Source organism: Dermacentor variabilis, chromosome 3 (genome assembly GCF_050947875.1).
Source record: "Dermacentor variabilis isolate Ectoservices chromosome 3, ASM5094787v1, whole genome shotgun sequence".
Lineage (NCBI taxonomy): Eukaryota > Metazoa > Arthropoda > Arachnida > Ixodida > Ixodidae > Dermacentor > Dermacentor variabilis.
Genome location: NC_134570.1, coordinates 127,885,818 through 127,900,351, shown reverse-complemented (window position 1 = coordinate 127,900,351; position 14,534 = coordinate 127,885,818). Strand labels below are relative to the sequence as shown.

At 44.9% G+C, this 14,534-nt stretch overlaps 1 long non-coding RNA gene across 1 annotated transcript; it reads left to right on the top strand.

Moving 5' to 3' along the window:
* The first annotated feature begins 370 nt into the window (after positions 1-370).
* On the top strand, positions 371-14,162 carry LOC142576271 (uncharacterized). Its single transcript, XR_012826817.1, has 3 exons — positions 371-512; positions 3,057-3,102; positions 13,977-14,162. It is a non-coding gene; the product is annotated as an uncharacterized LOC142576271 (long non-coding RNA).
* The last annotated feature ends 372 nt before the right edge of the window (positions 14,163-14,534 follow it).

Sequence of the window (14,534 nt, the reverse complement as noted above, 5' to 3'; positions counted from 1 at the left end):
TTGACCAGTGAGAGGTTCTACCTCTGATCGAGAAATGCTATACCTACTCGTGCTTCATTAAATCCCGGTTGATCCCATTTCCGCACGTTTCCACTGGTCACTAACCGGCGTCCGTGAAGACGTCACTATCATTACTCTCTGGTGGCGAAAGGTTCCCTTCGTTCGACAACAATATAGTTCGTTCTCCGACAAATGCCATATTCACTGACCCTAGCCTATAGGACAATTCTGCAGGAAGTAACCCAAATGTTCTGAAACACTTGTTTATTGGCTAAATAATGTTTGTTCCCATGCTCCCCAGGATAAGTAAAGAAAAACATTATTTGAATATCACAGAAAATGTTACGATAGTTAACCATTCCGTGCTCGGTAGTATAAAAGTCGCAAGCTTTTACCGGGCCCCTACACTTCTTGCAGCTCCCGTTAGTGCAGCGAAGGATTCCTAGAGACGCTATGAAGTCTGTTTACCTTTTCGCTTTCACTTTCTTTTTACTTTATACTGCGTGCATGGGGTAAGTAAAGTGTTGTGCATAATCATTGTAACTTGTCACAACGTTCATACCTTAAAAACGAACGTTACGCCGATTTAAGTCTACGAAACTCTCTAGGAAACGTAATTTTATTTAAAGAACACAACTGTGTGATCAGTGCTGCACCAAGATCACAGATAGTTTCAGGGCTGGAGGCATTTAAATCATACGTGAATTGTTTTTGAATATAGCGAACAACGAAGGCACGGAGCACTGCCAAGTGTTCGGTTTGTCATGCTTTCTGGCTCTAGTTAAAACGCACATTTAGAAAAACGTTTTCGCAAAGGGGAGATAAATTTTTGCTTCTTAGTCGCCGCACGTAAAACCTAACTCTTATGATGCTGTCCATCACTTTGAAGAAAAAAGCAAATAAGTAATACAGCGCAGAATGCAGGGCGTGAGTACGTTTTGTCTTGACCGAAAAATAACATAAAAAGAAATGGCGTTGTTGGTTCTTCCTTCAGTATTCTGCCTATGGTTTGGACAAAAAATGTATTAATACCGACTGATAGTAGTGCACAACGTTGAACGGATAATGCTTTAGTGTCGCACCGCCTCTAAATGAAGTGAACAAATTTATTTGTTATTTGGTAGCAGTTCGACATCTAAGCTTCGAGGTTTGCAAAAGTGCCAACAACAATTATTTTGGAAAAAAAACATACTATAGGCATCTGGGAATTCTAACATTCAAACGAAGTCTAATTCAAACAAAAATATTATTTCAATATATTTTTGCACTCTGTGCGTTTGCACAAATAACAAATTTCTGTAGTGATTGTTTCTGCTGTTCGAGCTGTTAGTTAATTAGCTTTCGCCTCGTGGCTACGTCACATATAAGAGTGACAAAGTCGTAGATGGATGCCAACGGGTTCCATATTTGAACGAAGGGGTATTTTTCTGAATTCTTGAGGTTTCTTCCTGGCCCGAGGTTTTTTCTAAAGAAAGTACGTTTAGAGTTTTGTTGCTGCAATAAGGTGGATGCTAAGTTTTGTATAATATTCCACAACATGCAACATGTTTATGAAAGTAACTTCTAAACCTGTAATTTATGGTTAAGCACGGCCGGGTGACTACATCTGAAATATACGTAACGTCTAAAGCCCAACAGCGAGACTGAAATAAACGCAACTAGCGTGAATTTTAGCAGAGACTGACAGAGGAACCGTTATTGATGGTTTCTAACCTATAAAAGTGTTATATGGCCTAGAATAAAGAAAGCCACCACTGCAACCACATTCACTGTCATATCTAGCTCGTACAATTCAAATTTTCAAACTATCCTATACCGTACGACAAACTGGATCCCCTTGAAGTGCTGTATAGCAGTACGCAATCGTATTTTCTAGTTTTATTCAGTGATACATTAGAGTACTTCATTTATCAGATGCAAAGAGTATAAAGTGCCCTGAACGAGAAAGCAGTTGTTAAATTCTGGTCACCATGTTCTCTAGAGAATTGGCGTATTTATTCTGGTATAGTTGTTTAGTTGCATCCACTCTGGTCATCCAAGAGGATGGCAGGCATAATTAAGCAAAGCGACTTACTACAGAAACGCCTTGAGCATCACGAATACGCTTGGTATAATATAGGAAATGGAACATCTGGTCTGTCGAAACTGCATTGCGCGGGAGATTTCATCTCTACATCGTACATACCCAGGCAGCGTTTGATATATTAAGGTCAACATACACTAAACAGAACTAGCATAAGAGACTTCGCATCTTCCTTAACACAAGGAAGCACATCTTATACATATAAAAAAAAAGCGGTCGCATGCTGATAACTGTGGACATTGTGGTAAATAATGTCTGTTCTTTTAATTTTGTTCTTGTAAAATTCGTTATCTATACGAACTGCAGGCAAGGCGTACGACAGCACAAATAATAAGGCATGCAAGTCATGAAGTGCCCTAAGCACAAGTTTTCCCAATAGAAAAACATTCAGAGCAAGCAATAACACATATTTCTTCTTTAGCCATTCAACTATTTTCACCGCATCTGACTTGCGGACACACCAGACGGTGATGCGTGCAATGTACTTGACAGAGTGGAGAGCGCACTTGCTGCTTGTCGTAAATATTACGGTGAACGGGCCTGTTTATTAGCTAAGATTGGGTACAGGCTGTTGAGTAAAGATGTGCTACTGGGCACCAGGCCGGGCGCAATATGAACGAAGCAAACAATGAACACTCTGCTGGCGTTGTAGTTAACCCGGTCCGAGATTCAACTCTGGAACGGGTCCTTCGGAGACCAACGTGTATACGAACCGCATCCTAATGCCTATCCGTATGCTTATTCGTCACACCCATCTGTTTCACGTGTTCCCTCTGAGAAAATTAGCCAGTTTGGGGACAGTTATACATCAGGGTGACGTCTGTGTACTGCCTCTATAAAGCATTTCCTCTCTCGTCTGTGGAACTAACACCTACAAGATACTCCCTTCCTGTCGTGCGCATAGAAAGATTATAAAATAGCATAGTGGATATGAAAGTAGACATCTTCAACAATAGTGAATTGGACTTTTCAGAATGCAAGTGCCCTCCCCTGATGAAACCTTTGGCACCGGTTGTGACGTGAGTTGCGATACTTGTTTTATAATCGCTACTTCTGCATGCCCACGTTGACACAGTTGCTTAATTTCTATGAAGGTTTTTCGTTTCTATGAATGCTTGTGGTCGAATGCAACAACAAAGTTTTAAAGCTTCAATTGTCGCAGATATATGTCCCAGATCAGCGTAGCAAAAACACTTTCTTGGACGCCTTACAGATCGCTTTCTATTCTCGTTGTTCGCGATCTACGTTAGGGAACACACTAGGCGCAAAAGCAACAAAGAAACGTAGAAATTATATTAGAGGCGCATTCTTTCCATCAAAAAGAAAACATAATCCTGACCCACATCAGCATACGCCAAGCTAGAGTGTGACCAGGTGCAGTTAGCATTTTTTTCTCTAGAGAAATATGTAATTGAACTCCATGATACGGTGTTCATGAAATGGAATCACTTAATATAATTAAATGTATTGTGTTTTAGATTCTTACTACGCACTTTCTTTACATAAAAAACTGATTCGCCATTTCGGCCTTTCGAAATTGCAGAACTGCTTAGGGGGGTGTGCAATGCTTTCTTTGCTTTAGAGCAATGGTAGTAACGGTAATTAAGAGTAATAGTAGCAATGTTCAATTTGACAGGACAACCCGCCGTGGTTGCTCAGTGGCTGTGGTGTTGGGCTGCTGAGCACGAGGTCGCGGGATCGAATCCCGGCCACAGCGGCCGCATTTCGATGGGGGCGAAATGCGAAAACACCCGTGTGCTTAGATTTAGGTGCACGTTAAAGAACCCCAGGTGGTCAAAATTTCCGGAGTCCTCCACTACGGCGTGCCTCATAATCAGAAAGTGGTTTTGGCACGTAAAACCCCAAATATTATTAATTTGACAGGACACTGCTGCTGGACATATCGCCGTTTCTTTTCCCTTTGCCGCTCCTCGTATTTACGCTGCTTCGCGGGAGTCCTAACTATGCATTGCCTACTCAAATCGGTGCTGCATCAACAATGAAATCAGTTGCTAGGCTGGTGATATTGCATATGAAACGTTTGGTTGGAGTGTTTGTTTTGTGCTTGTTCTTTATAGGAACGAATGTCGTGCTGTATCTTTTACGCGAGATACTAAATACTAAGATGCACTTTTCGTTACAATTCCTGCAGATCTCTTTTTTTTTCGTAAGCACAACCCCGCGATGAATTTCGACCAATAAGAGGCTAACACTTTCGCTGTTAGCAAAACTGTGACGATAGGAAGTTATGTTTAAGCGGTTTTACAGGCGAGCGGAGACGCCACTGCACGCGCATGTGCAAAACATTGAGGCGGCCAGCGTGCTTACAGAGAGGAAAGCTCACTCGCTTGTCTACTCTCCCCAACGGAACGCGCGCAGACAACCAGCGTTTTTCAGAAACGAACATGGCGGCCACCCGTACGAATAGCAATGGCTCGTCGTCGGGCTCATCTTTAATCGGAGCGCTGGCTCGCCTGCAGGTGAAAAAGCCTCGGAGGTTTTTCACGACCGCAGAGGACATCTCTAGCCCGCGAGAAGCATCAGCAGCAGCTCGGTTTGGCGACGATTTGCAGTGGATGACCGCCTTGGAGTACCTGAAGTGAGCGCTTGGCCGTGAACAGGCTCCTGGTCTTCTTGCCACTAGCGCTTTTCCTCGTTGATCGCCCTCACAGTTTGGTCGTTCGCTCCGTGGCGCGCGGGCTTCGCCAAAGCGATTTATTTCTGAACAGACGCCGGTTATTACTATTGCGCAGGTCAGATTCTTTAGATGGCTTTCTAAGACTCTTGTCCGGAGTGAAAGGGCTGTGACGAAATCAAAGTTTCAGCGGCACATGGGAAAAGGCGATGCGTTTGGGTTTGTGTCGCACAATGTAGCTGCTGATTCTGCAACTCGGACGTCTTAGCTCTGCTCAAAGTGCGCAAGTGTGTAGTTGCGTGTGCCGAATTGACTGCCGTGTGTCGAGCTTGTGCAGCTTCATAATTTAAGGATCATAGTACCACCAGGGGCGAACGTAAGGCGCGGGACATATTGGCCTGAATAACGCAAGCGCTACGTACAAATGTGCGTGATCAACGTGCAACATCTCAACTGCTCTCGCCGTTTCGTCATGACAATGTCATCTCTGTATGCATTGAAACTGGTCCTACACCTTTATGAGAAACTGGTGCTGCTGGTGCTCAAGCGCAAACATTGCATTGGAGCGGTACTTCATTTGTAAACAAAGCGTATGGAAGGGCGATAGTGTCACGTGGTAGTGCTGGTTGAGGGCACAGCAAGAAAACTGTGAATGGCAAACTGATTTTATTTGCCGAACCTGTGCCCGGCAAAACAGGCTACACTCACTGCTCAATGAAAACGGCGAACAAAGACGGCGATCGTCGAAAATCTGATTAGCGGGTCAAGCGCGTCGGCTTTTGTACATCAGTCGTCGAATGTTCCAGAATTATCACTGGGACCCGCGCGCCTTTCACAAAGTTCTACATTATTCGCGTCGCGCACACATGCAATCAGATTAGAAAAGGTTCGGTCAGTGACAGCGGATGGAAGCATCGATAACATTACAGAAACTTCCCATACATGCAGGCGCGTGCTGCGCTGTGCATTAACATTTGTTAGGTGGTGAAACGTGTCGGCCGATAAAGACAAACAAGTACACGTGTCAATAGTTACACATAGAAATGGTTTCTATCAACGAGCACCTTCCTCCTTTTCTTTGTGTTGCTTCCATGTCAATAGCAGCCAATAAACTGGTGCACTACTTTATTCTGCCAACGCGGCAAAGGGGACAAAGTCTACTTACAACAGTGAAGCTTGTCCTCCCAAAATCTCTTTGCGGTGTATTAAAAAGGCATGGACTGACAATGCTACGTACTCTTTGGAGTACAACACTAACGTGTGTAACGTTTTTAGCACGATATAGGAAAGCACACAGCCTGAGCACTCCATACCTTCATACATTATTGACAATAGCAGAGTCAGGAGAAAAAACATCTGAACGATCAGCGAGAACAGCACCTGTGCATAAGTCTAGCCATACCTGATCTCTGTACGCCATCAACAAAGAGAAGAGCTCCTTTCGTATGCGTTTGCACCTTCAGTACCATTAAAATCAACCTATAAAATAAAACAAAACAAAAGCATGGTTCTTCAATGAAGCGGATAGCCACGAAACTTAACCTAAACGTGTGAAAACTCTTGCGATCTCCACGGCCGACTGCCATGGTGGCGAGTGGGCCGAGACCCGGAAAAGAAGAAAACATAGAGAAAACGGCGCGACTGAGGCCACGTCATTTCGCTCAACCAATAGGGAGACGCAGACCTGTCCTACATCCGTTCATCTTGCTCGCAGCAGCTGCGGCGACAACATAAACGTATGTCGCTACATTTAGTTTCATTCAGGGGGTTCACTCCGGTCGACTGATTGAGGAATCGCTGAGCTATAAAAAATTGGTAGTGGCTCAGCTCGGCTATGCCATATATACATAGGGAAGGCTAAGGCATCGCATAGTTAGCCTTGGTTAATCTTGATTGCAAGTCCAGGTAAGTCTGGTTGCCTAGCTATGTTGCGGCGTTTAGCCAGTCGTTCGATGCGCTGTTCGTCTGTTTCCTGGGCGATTCGTTTCCTCTTCATCTCGTTCCCATGTCGATTCCAGGCCTCCTCCTGCTTATCAGAATTGTCGCCGTCCATACTGCCACCTCAACTGTGGTTGCGGCGCACGCGAGCTCTGCTTTTCAATCCTCCGACATGTTATTAGGCATGCGACGCAGCTGGCGAAGCGAGCGGAGGGGAACGCAACGACGAGGAACGTGGTGTGACGTCATAACAAACGGCGGCGGCGGAAAGGCGCGGCGCTGTGCAACGGCGGAACAGCTGTGGCTCGGTGCTACTTGTGGCGCATGCGCAGTAGTGACTAGGAAGCGAGAGAGAGAGAGAAATATCCGTGGCGACGCGCGCGTTGTGACGTGATGTGCCTCCTCGGAGCACCGCCATGGCGAAATCGCAAGTTCGCGGCCAGTAAAGCTTTCGCTTGAAAAACTTTTCAGGACCCCTAAGCTTCACGTTTAAGAGTGGAAGCGGTAGCATTCAAAGACCCAGCTCCTCATGCTTCCCGGCAACTGCAGCTTATGTAACCGTAAGGTTTACCGGGAAACGCTGGCGGCGAAGGCCATCGACGAAGGCGAGCTTCGTGGTTCTTTTTTTCTTTTTTTTTTTGGCGGTTTGCAAGCAACTGGGGGGGGGGGGGGCGTCGCTGCTACTAAGGCAGACGTCAAACGGCAGCTGGAAAACGCTAACGCGTTAAGAGCGGTTTGTGTTTGACTTCCCGCGTAATCGAATTTGTTTCTCGTGTATTTAAATTACAATCCGACGTTATCAAGTCCGTAGGTTTTGTGTAAATCGTACTTTACGCTTTTTAGGACACATTTTACAATGAGCAACTCCATAAGCTCAATAACTACTTTGCGCTACACGGAGGGCCTGCTTGGTTAGGTATGCGCCGTTTGGAATACGTGCTTCGAAATGATTATTCCCGGAAGGATAGTCGACGCTGGACGCCGACGCCAGATTTTGTGCAACACGGAGCGTCTAACGCTCTCGCGTCAATGCTCTTGCTTTCGTCCTACGCTTCGCTGCCGTATCCACTCGGCCGCTCTACCACTGGCCCGTAAACCCGCTTAATTATAACTCTCTATTAGCTAAAGAGTGCGCAGCTTAGCGAGGATGCGAGATAGTGGAAGAAGCTATGCTCGCACTTTTCCAGATTGATAAATTTGACAGACAGTTTGGCAGCGCCAACTACGGAAATTCGTGCCAAAGCAGATTTTCAATGCAATGCTGGAAATAAACGTAGGGACCTAGTCAGGCTTGTCGTTGTCCGTCCGTTTCGGCTGCGTGGTTGGCACGCTTGTGCAATCTCAGTTTCGTTGGCACGTTTCAACACCATTAATTGACTTCTATGTTGCTGCCGTCGCAATTGCTTGGCCACATCTTCGTTGGTCGACTCCCGCTGCCTGTGTAGCCGAGATCGTTGTTGGTTGCGGCGCCTGGCGCGACTAAGCCCTCCTGCAGACATTTCCGACGACGATCCCAGTTCACCTGCCATACTTATTTCACGCATATAAACGCGGGCGTCGTTGTGCGCAGAGAAGCGTAAAGCAGGAGTCACTAAGCGACGCGCACGCCTGCAAGTTAGCTAGAGAGAGCGGTAGATTTTCATGACGTCACGGGCGGCGGCTCGTGTGAGCGTCGCCCGGTTATGGAGGCGGAACCTGCTGTTTCGCGGCCACAGAAGAACAGGCTTCATAGAGACTGAGGCGAAATCCAGGTTGGTAGTGTAGTAGCGCTTTCACACTAAAACTGTCATTGTATAAGCTGGCACGTGGTTGAACGAGCGAAAGACTCAATCAAGCGTTGACTTCGGTCTTAACGGAGCAGGCTGCAAAGTGAACAATGTCGCAACAACATAATTAGGAGAAAACCTCGACCCAAATAATACCGGTAGCAAGGCTTCTGAATCACCCGACTGTTGTCGCAGTGGCTGAGCTAGGATTTAGTAAAGTTAACCCAAGTCTAGGTTATGTAATTAGTCACGGTTTTATACTACTGTCATTCTTTGACATAGACACAGCTCAGCATTCAAAAATCACTTGCAATTCATGGATTTCAAAAATCTGCTTGTCATTCTTCACGAGGCCGCCCACTAATTGCCGAAACTGTGTTGAATAGTACCAATAGAAATGCAAAATAATTCAGCTTATAAATGCAAATGGTAAGTGTGAAATCCAACAATTTCCCTTTTAAATATTCTTGCTTGAAGCGCTTCTATGAATGGATGGACGAATGGGCACTGTGAGCGTCCAAACGAAGTGGACGGTTTCGCCACCAAGCGCTTGTTCTTACTTTGTGTAATGTCATGTATCTTTTTTAAGGCGAAAGCCTAAGTGGCTCATGGGTCTAAAAATCCATTGTCTGTCATCATGGCACATAAATTGATGCTGCCAGCGATAGCCATTCATGGGACCCGAAAGCAAGATCTTTGAAACAAAGGTCGTGTGTTAGCATGCCTTCATTGACTTTGCCTTAATTGGCACCAGACGTCGTAGGTTCGACTCCCACCCAAGGTTTTGGTGGGAGTCGAACCCTTGATTTTTGGTGGGACTAATGTTCAATGGGATTAAAAGTGATGGTGCCACCATTCATGGTCGAACCCATAACCTTTGGCGTTAAGGCGAAGTTAATTAAGGCACATGTAATGAAAGTAGGCTTAATTAAGGCATTCGAACCGGCAGCTCTTAGTGGGATTTGAAACCACGAATTGGGTGGGATTGTAAACCTCGACCATCGGGGGCACCAAAATTCATTCGCACCAAAAGTGATGATGGCAATATTCCTGTTCGAACCCACTACCATTGATGGGTTCCATCATTGGTAGACTTATGTCTGCTATAACTGCGCGGCGCTGAAGCCGTGGAGTTGCTGATGCGAGTGTGTCCGCCACAGGCATAGGTAGCGGTGCAAATTTGAGGAAGATAAAAACAAAATTAACGCAATGTCTGGAAGAATGATAAAATAAAACGCATCTATAGCATACGTAATTAACTCGAACAGCTTAGGCGTATACTTGTCACCACCCCAATTTAAAGGCGATGCCAATAAATAATAATCACCATCATTCTTCCCAGAAGGGTCATTAAAACTAAATAGCCCATATTAAAGGCTAAAATGAGTAAAATGATAAACATTCCTGCAAATCCGGATCTATAGAAAAATTTTTTGGTCGTTTAAGCAGACACATTGCTTTATTTCGGCTTCTAGCGCGAAGTGAAACATCATGTTACCGTACCAACTCGCCCAACTGTCTATCCTTTTGCATTACATTGTTTTAGCAACGCGTGTCATGGTTACCAAGAAAGAGCGAATAACGTAATTATGCTGAGCATAAATTAAACCGTTGCTTTCATTTAACCTCATGCAATAACTGTTCCATACCGCTGCATCGGCTACTCGGACGAAGGCTATCTTGAAATTTGGCACCCCACCTCGGAATGAGGGAAACGATGCAATCCAACAATTGGCCGCTTAATAAGTGACACTACGATGCACTGGAATATCACAAATGTCGCACACGGGATGGGTTCGGAAAATACAGTTAAGCATTTTACAGATCGATGCTTTTCGTTCGTGTGAATATCTCAGTATATAAGCTGTACGAATGCTCGCGCCGGTACAATCTTGTGAAAGAACAAAATACTTAATTCTTACCCGAAGCGATAATATAATGCAATCACATAGAATGTTGCTACTGCTTATGCGTTCTTGAAACTGAATTTCGTTCCTAGCAAAGAGAACGACAACGAGCACTTAATACCGCACCCTACACGGCTGGGTACTTGCTTCGCATTGTCCCGCTTCTTGGAGAGAAACAAAATTAAGGTATTCCTCCAGCAGCGCCGCAATAACTCGGCGGAAAATGTTGTATTGTAAGCAAGATATAATTAAAAATTGATTCTATCATGCAATAATATTTCAATAGATTATGAAACTCATTTTCAAAATGGAATGGCTCGAACTTGAACCTAACTTGCCTACTAAGGTTCGCGAACTGTAGAATTGGCGTAGCGAAAAATAGTAAATGGAGATCTATCTTTTCTGTGTTCGATCGACATAAAGCTACACGTTACACAGACACAGTGGTCGAACGCGCATCGCTTCCAGGCATGTAACTACAGTGCTCAGCGACTCGAACGCTGTTCAAGTTATACGTAGACATGGTAGCCAAGCTCTCGTAGAAGCCTATACGTCTTGCAGCGGCGGCTGTTGGAGGCATAAAAACGCCATCTGCATTTTGCGGGGCCCACTTCTCGACGAAAAAAGAAATCAACGTTTGTCGTTAGAGGCTTACTGCATCAAGTTCACTACGCCTGCTCGAATAACATGGCTACATAGACAGAGCACACAACAGTACAATAGAAGCGTAAGGAAATAACAACATTCGCCTCAAGATCGCGTCACGATCCAACGCGTCTGACCCATCTGGATTTATAGCCCGCATTCTATAACTGCAGGCATTACACCGGTGAGCCTGGAAAGTTTTGCACGAATTGAGAGCAACGAGTTCATCCAGATCTTGAATTACGTAGTACATGCATGTGCACTTAGTGCCAACATACCAGTGCTATTTCGGTGTCATTACAAAATCAACACTGGATTCAAATAATTCACAAACTTTCATCTTCACTACCCCAGCACGTGGGTAACCTGCATTGTTTCTCTGCTGTTGAAGACATCGCGAAAACACATTATTCAGTGAAAAGGAAGTTAATAAAGAAGGTTACTAATCAAAGCTCACAATTTTAATGCTGTATATATGGCCATTCACTTTTTATAGCTACGTTAAAACAGTTTTGACGGCATTGCAGCGTGAAGTACGGTAAGAGAATCAAGGCATATCTTAGAAGTACAGTCTACTACAATAGGTTGAGTGGGCGAGACGGCGATTCCCCAATGAGACAAGCGCGTGTGGAAAACAATTGAAGGACGATAAAGCTCCGCCTTTAAGAGGGGAACGCAATAGCATTCAAAGATCCGTTACTCCTTCTCTGGCTTCCTGGCAAATGCAGCTTATGGAAACGCAGGCGGCGAACACAATGCAGGATAGCGAGCTTTCTCGTGGAAACACGGCCTCTTGCGTGGGCCGCAGATGCACGGTAGGCACAGACATTTGGATGCTATTGTTGGAAGGAACCGAGCTGGACGCGCCGCTCTATTAATTGTAGAAAAGCTGGAAAAGGGGATGGTGTTTCAGTCTGCGCGTAACAGAATTATACTTTCTCATATATTCAAATTATAATGCGACGCTCGCATGTCCGTAGGTTGTCTTTAAGTCATCCTTTACGATTTTCCTGACGCATTTTACTTTCATAAATTAAATTAGTTCAGTAACGCTTCTCAGATCTGTCATGCCAAGAGGGCCTGCGCGGTTCGGTATACGTGGTTCGGAACGAAACGGCCAGTGCCGGATGCCGACACCGGAGTCATTGCGACACGGTATCCTTAACGATAGAACGTTAAAGTTGTGCAGGGCACTTCGAGCGAACTCGATTGGAGCGCAGACCAGTTCTGCGCCGTTTTCGCTGCGGGCACTGATACCGATTGCGCATATCTGCTCTTAAAATACCACTTCATTTGAAATTCCAATAAATATTTGCGCCATTGGGCACATATATATTTCAGGCATGGATTATGCAAGAGGACGTTTTAAATTTCCCTGTCATTGTGAAGTGCGTCGTCTGCTGGCCGGTGTGCTTTTGTTGCGCGGACGCCCTATTTTGTAGTAGAAACTTTGTAGACTACATGTTTTCCATGTCTTTCTTTGCTCTGGTGCGCCTATGATTCTTGTCGGCCGTTACCAACTATAACTTTAGCACGGCAAACTGCTGTCTTCAACACAGTTTTCTAAAAGGAACGCGTAGTTTTGTCACATTAGCCGATCTGCAACATAAAGCTACTTAAGAAATTTTTATCGTGTTGTTTCACGTTCGCTTCTTCTTGGTGGAATATTAAAAAGGAAGGAGAATAATTGAAGGCAAGAACATAGTAGCGAAATTAACCAGGTTTCTTAGCTGTGTCGCGCAAAAACGAGAGGCGGATGAGTAAACTTGTCGGCAAATCAGAGGAAACAGTGAAATTCAGGACATCTATAAAAGAAAAATTATCATATCGTTTAAATGCACTAATTGTAAATGTGAAAACTCTCGACCGGAATAAGCACGTTTGCGGCGTCGGGAAAGCGTGCTCATCTCGCACCCCCGAGGCGCGGGTCCCATTCACACTGAACCCTACATTTACCAAATTTCTTTTTAATAGGCACTGATTTATTTTGTTTACAACAACGCCTACAAAATTTGACATCAATCCGGACATTCCTCTCGTCTTTTTGCGGTTTGCCCGGTTGGCCATTTCTGCTACCATTTCCCGGTGGCGAGGCCGACGACGCCATATTTTCGCCTAATGCGAGGCATATAACGCTTTCGCATTAAAAGAGAGCCATTTATTCTTAAGACACAAATACACGCCACATCTAATCAGGAACAAGCACCATTGAAGCGGTGCTATCTCAAATACAAGCGCACAATGTGGTACGAACGATCCCGCCGAGCAGTATCGCCAGTAGTTTCCAACGCTCCGACGACGATGCGGCCCACTCCACTTTGATCCTAGGGCCAAAAGAGCATTTTTCATCGTTGGGCCCCTCCCTTAACACAATACACTGCCCTGACCGCTCGTCCCACTTAACCTTGATTTATAGTACACTCTACGCAGCACGCATAGCCTCGCGCATTTTTCAGGAAGAGTGCACAGTTTCCTGCATATAATTATTCCCGGATGGAATCAAACGGCCTATAACTTCATTTCCCATTCTATAATGACATCGTCTATCCTTTTCCACACGTTTCGTTTGGTGACCTATTAGAAGCAGAACTTCTCATCAACTGGTGCACATTTTCCCCCGCGAGATGCAGTTGCGCTTCAATCGCACGACAATAACTGATGTCGTTGCCCATTTGTTTAGAACCGGATTTCAGCATCGCATTGGCAACCACGTGAATTGACCTTGCACGACACTCGGACCGCCTGGCGGTCGGCGCGTTTTGCATTACCGGTGAGCGCTGCTTGATCGCTGAGGGGTTGAATACATGTCAGAGTGGATCACAAACATTCTCGCTTTCACGGGACACAAAAATGCCTCAGCTCGGTGCCCCCAGCGCCAACCTGTGGCACAAAAAGTCCTCGATAGCCACGCACTCCGACTATACGTTGGTTGCATTTGTTGTTAAAGTACGTAAACTTGAATATTATGGTAATATTTTCACGATGTAACTTGCCTCTTCCAGTGCGATAGCGAGGACGCTAAAAAAGCATGCAAGGAGCAATGCGCCTGCTGGTCAAGAGGGGATGTGCCTTATGAATATACGTGTGTTAATAAAACAAGGAAAGAATAAGGAGGCAAGCAAATGGCGATGCACGACCTTACTAAGCGTGGCAAGCACTGTCGAAGAATAAAGACTTTTTTGCCGCTATGCCTATGATGTAATTAATTCAGAATTAAGCGTTCACAAGTTGTAGGTTGGATGAAGTGAAAATCCAAGCTGGTATACCACCCCGAAGAAGTAGATTAAGTAACTTTTTTTCTAATGCATTGGTTACAACAGGAACAGGAAATCCGCCACTATATCTGCTTCATCTGTGATTGAAACAATTCAGATTAAAGGCGTTGCTTCGGTATAAAAGGTACAACACCTGTTGTAACGCACAATAGTAACTTTCTCAATGGTACCAAATGATAGTCATACTTGGAAACTCTACACAGATAAGGAGGTACAAGAAATACACAACGACTGTTACTGCACCAGACTCCATGAGAAAGTACTGAAGAAAGGGAAAATGCACTA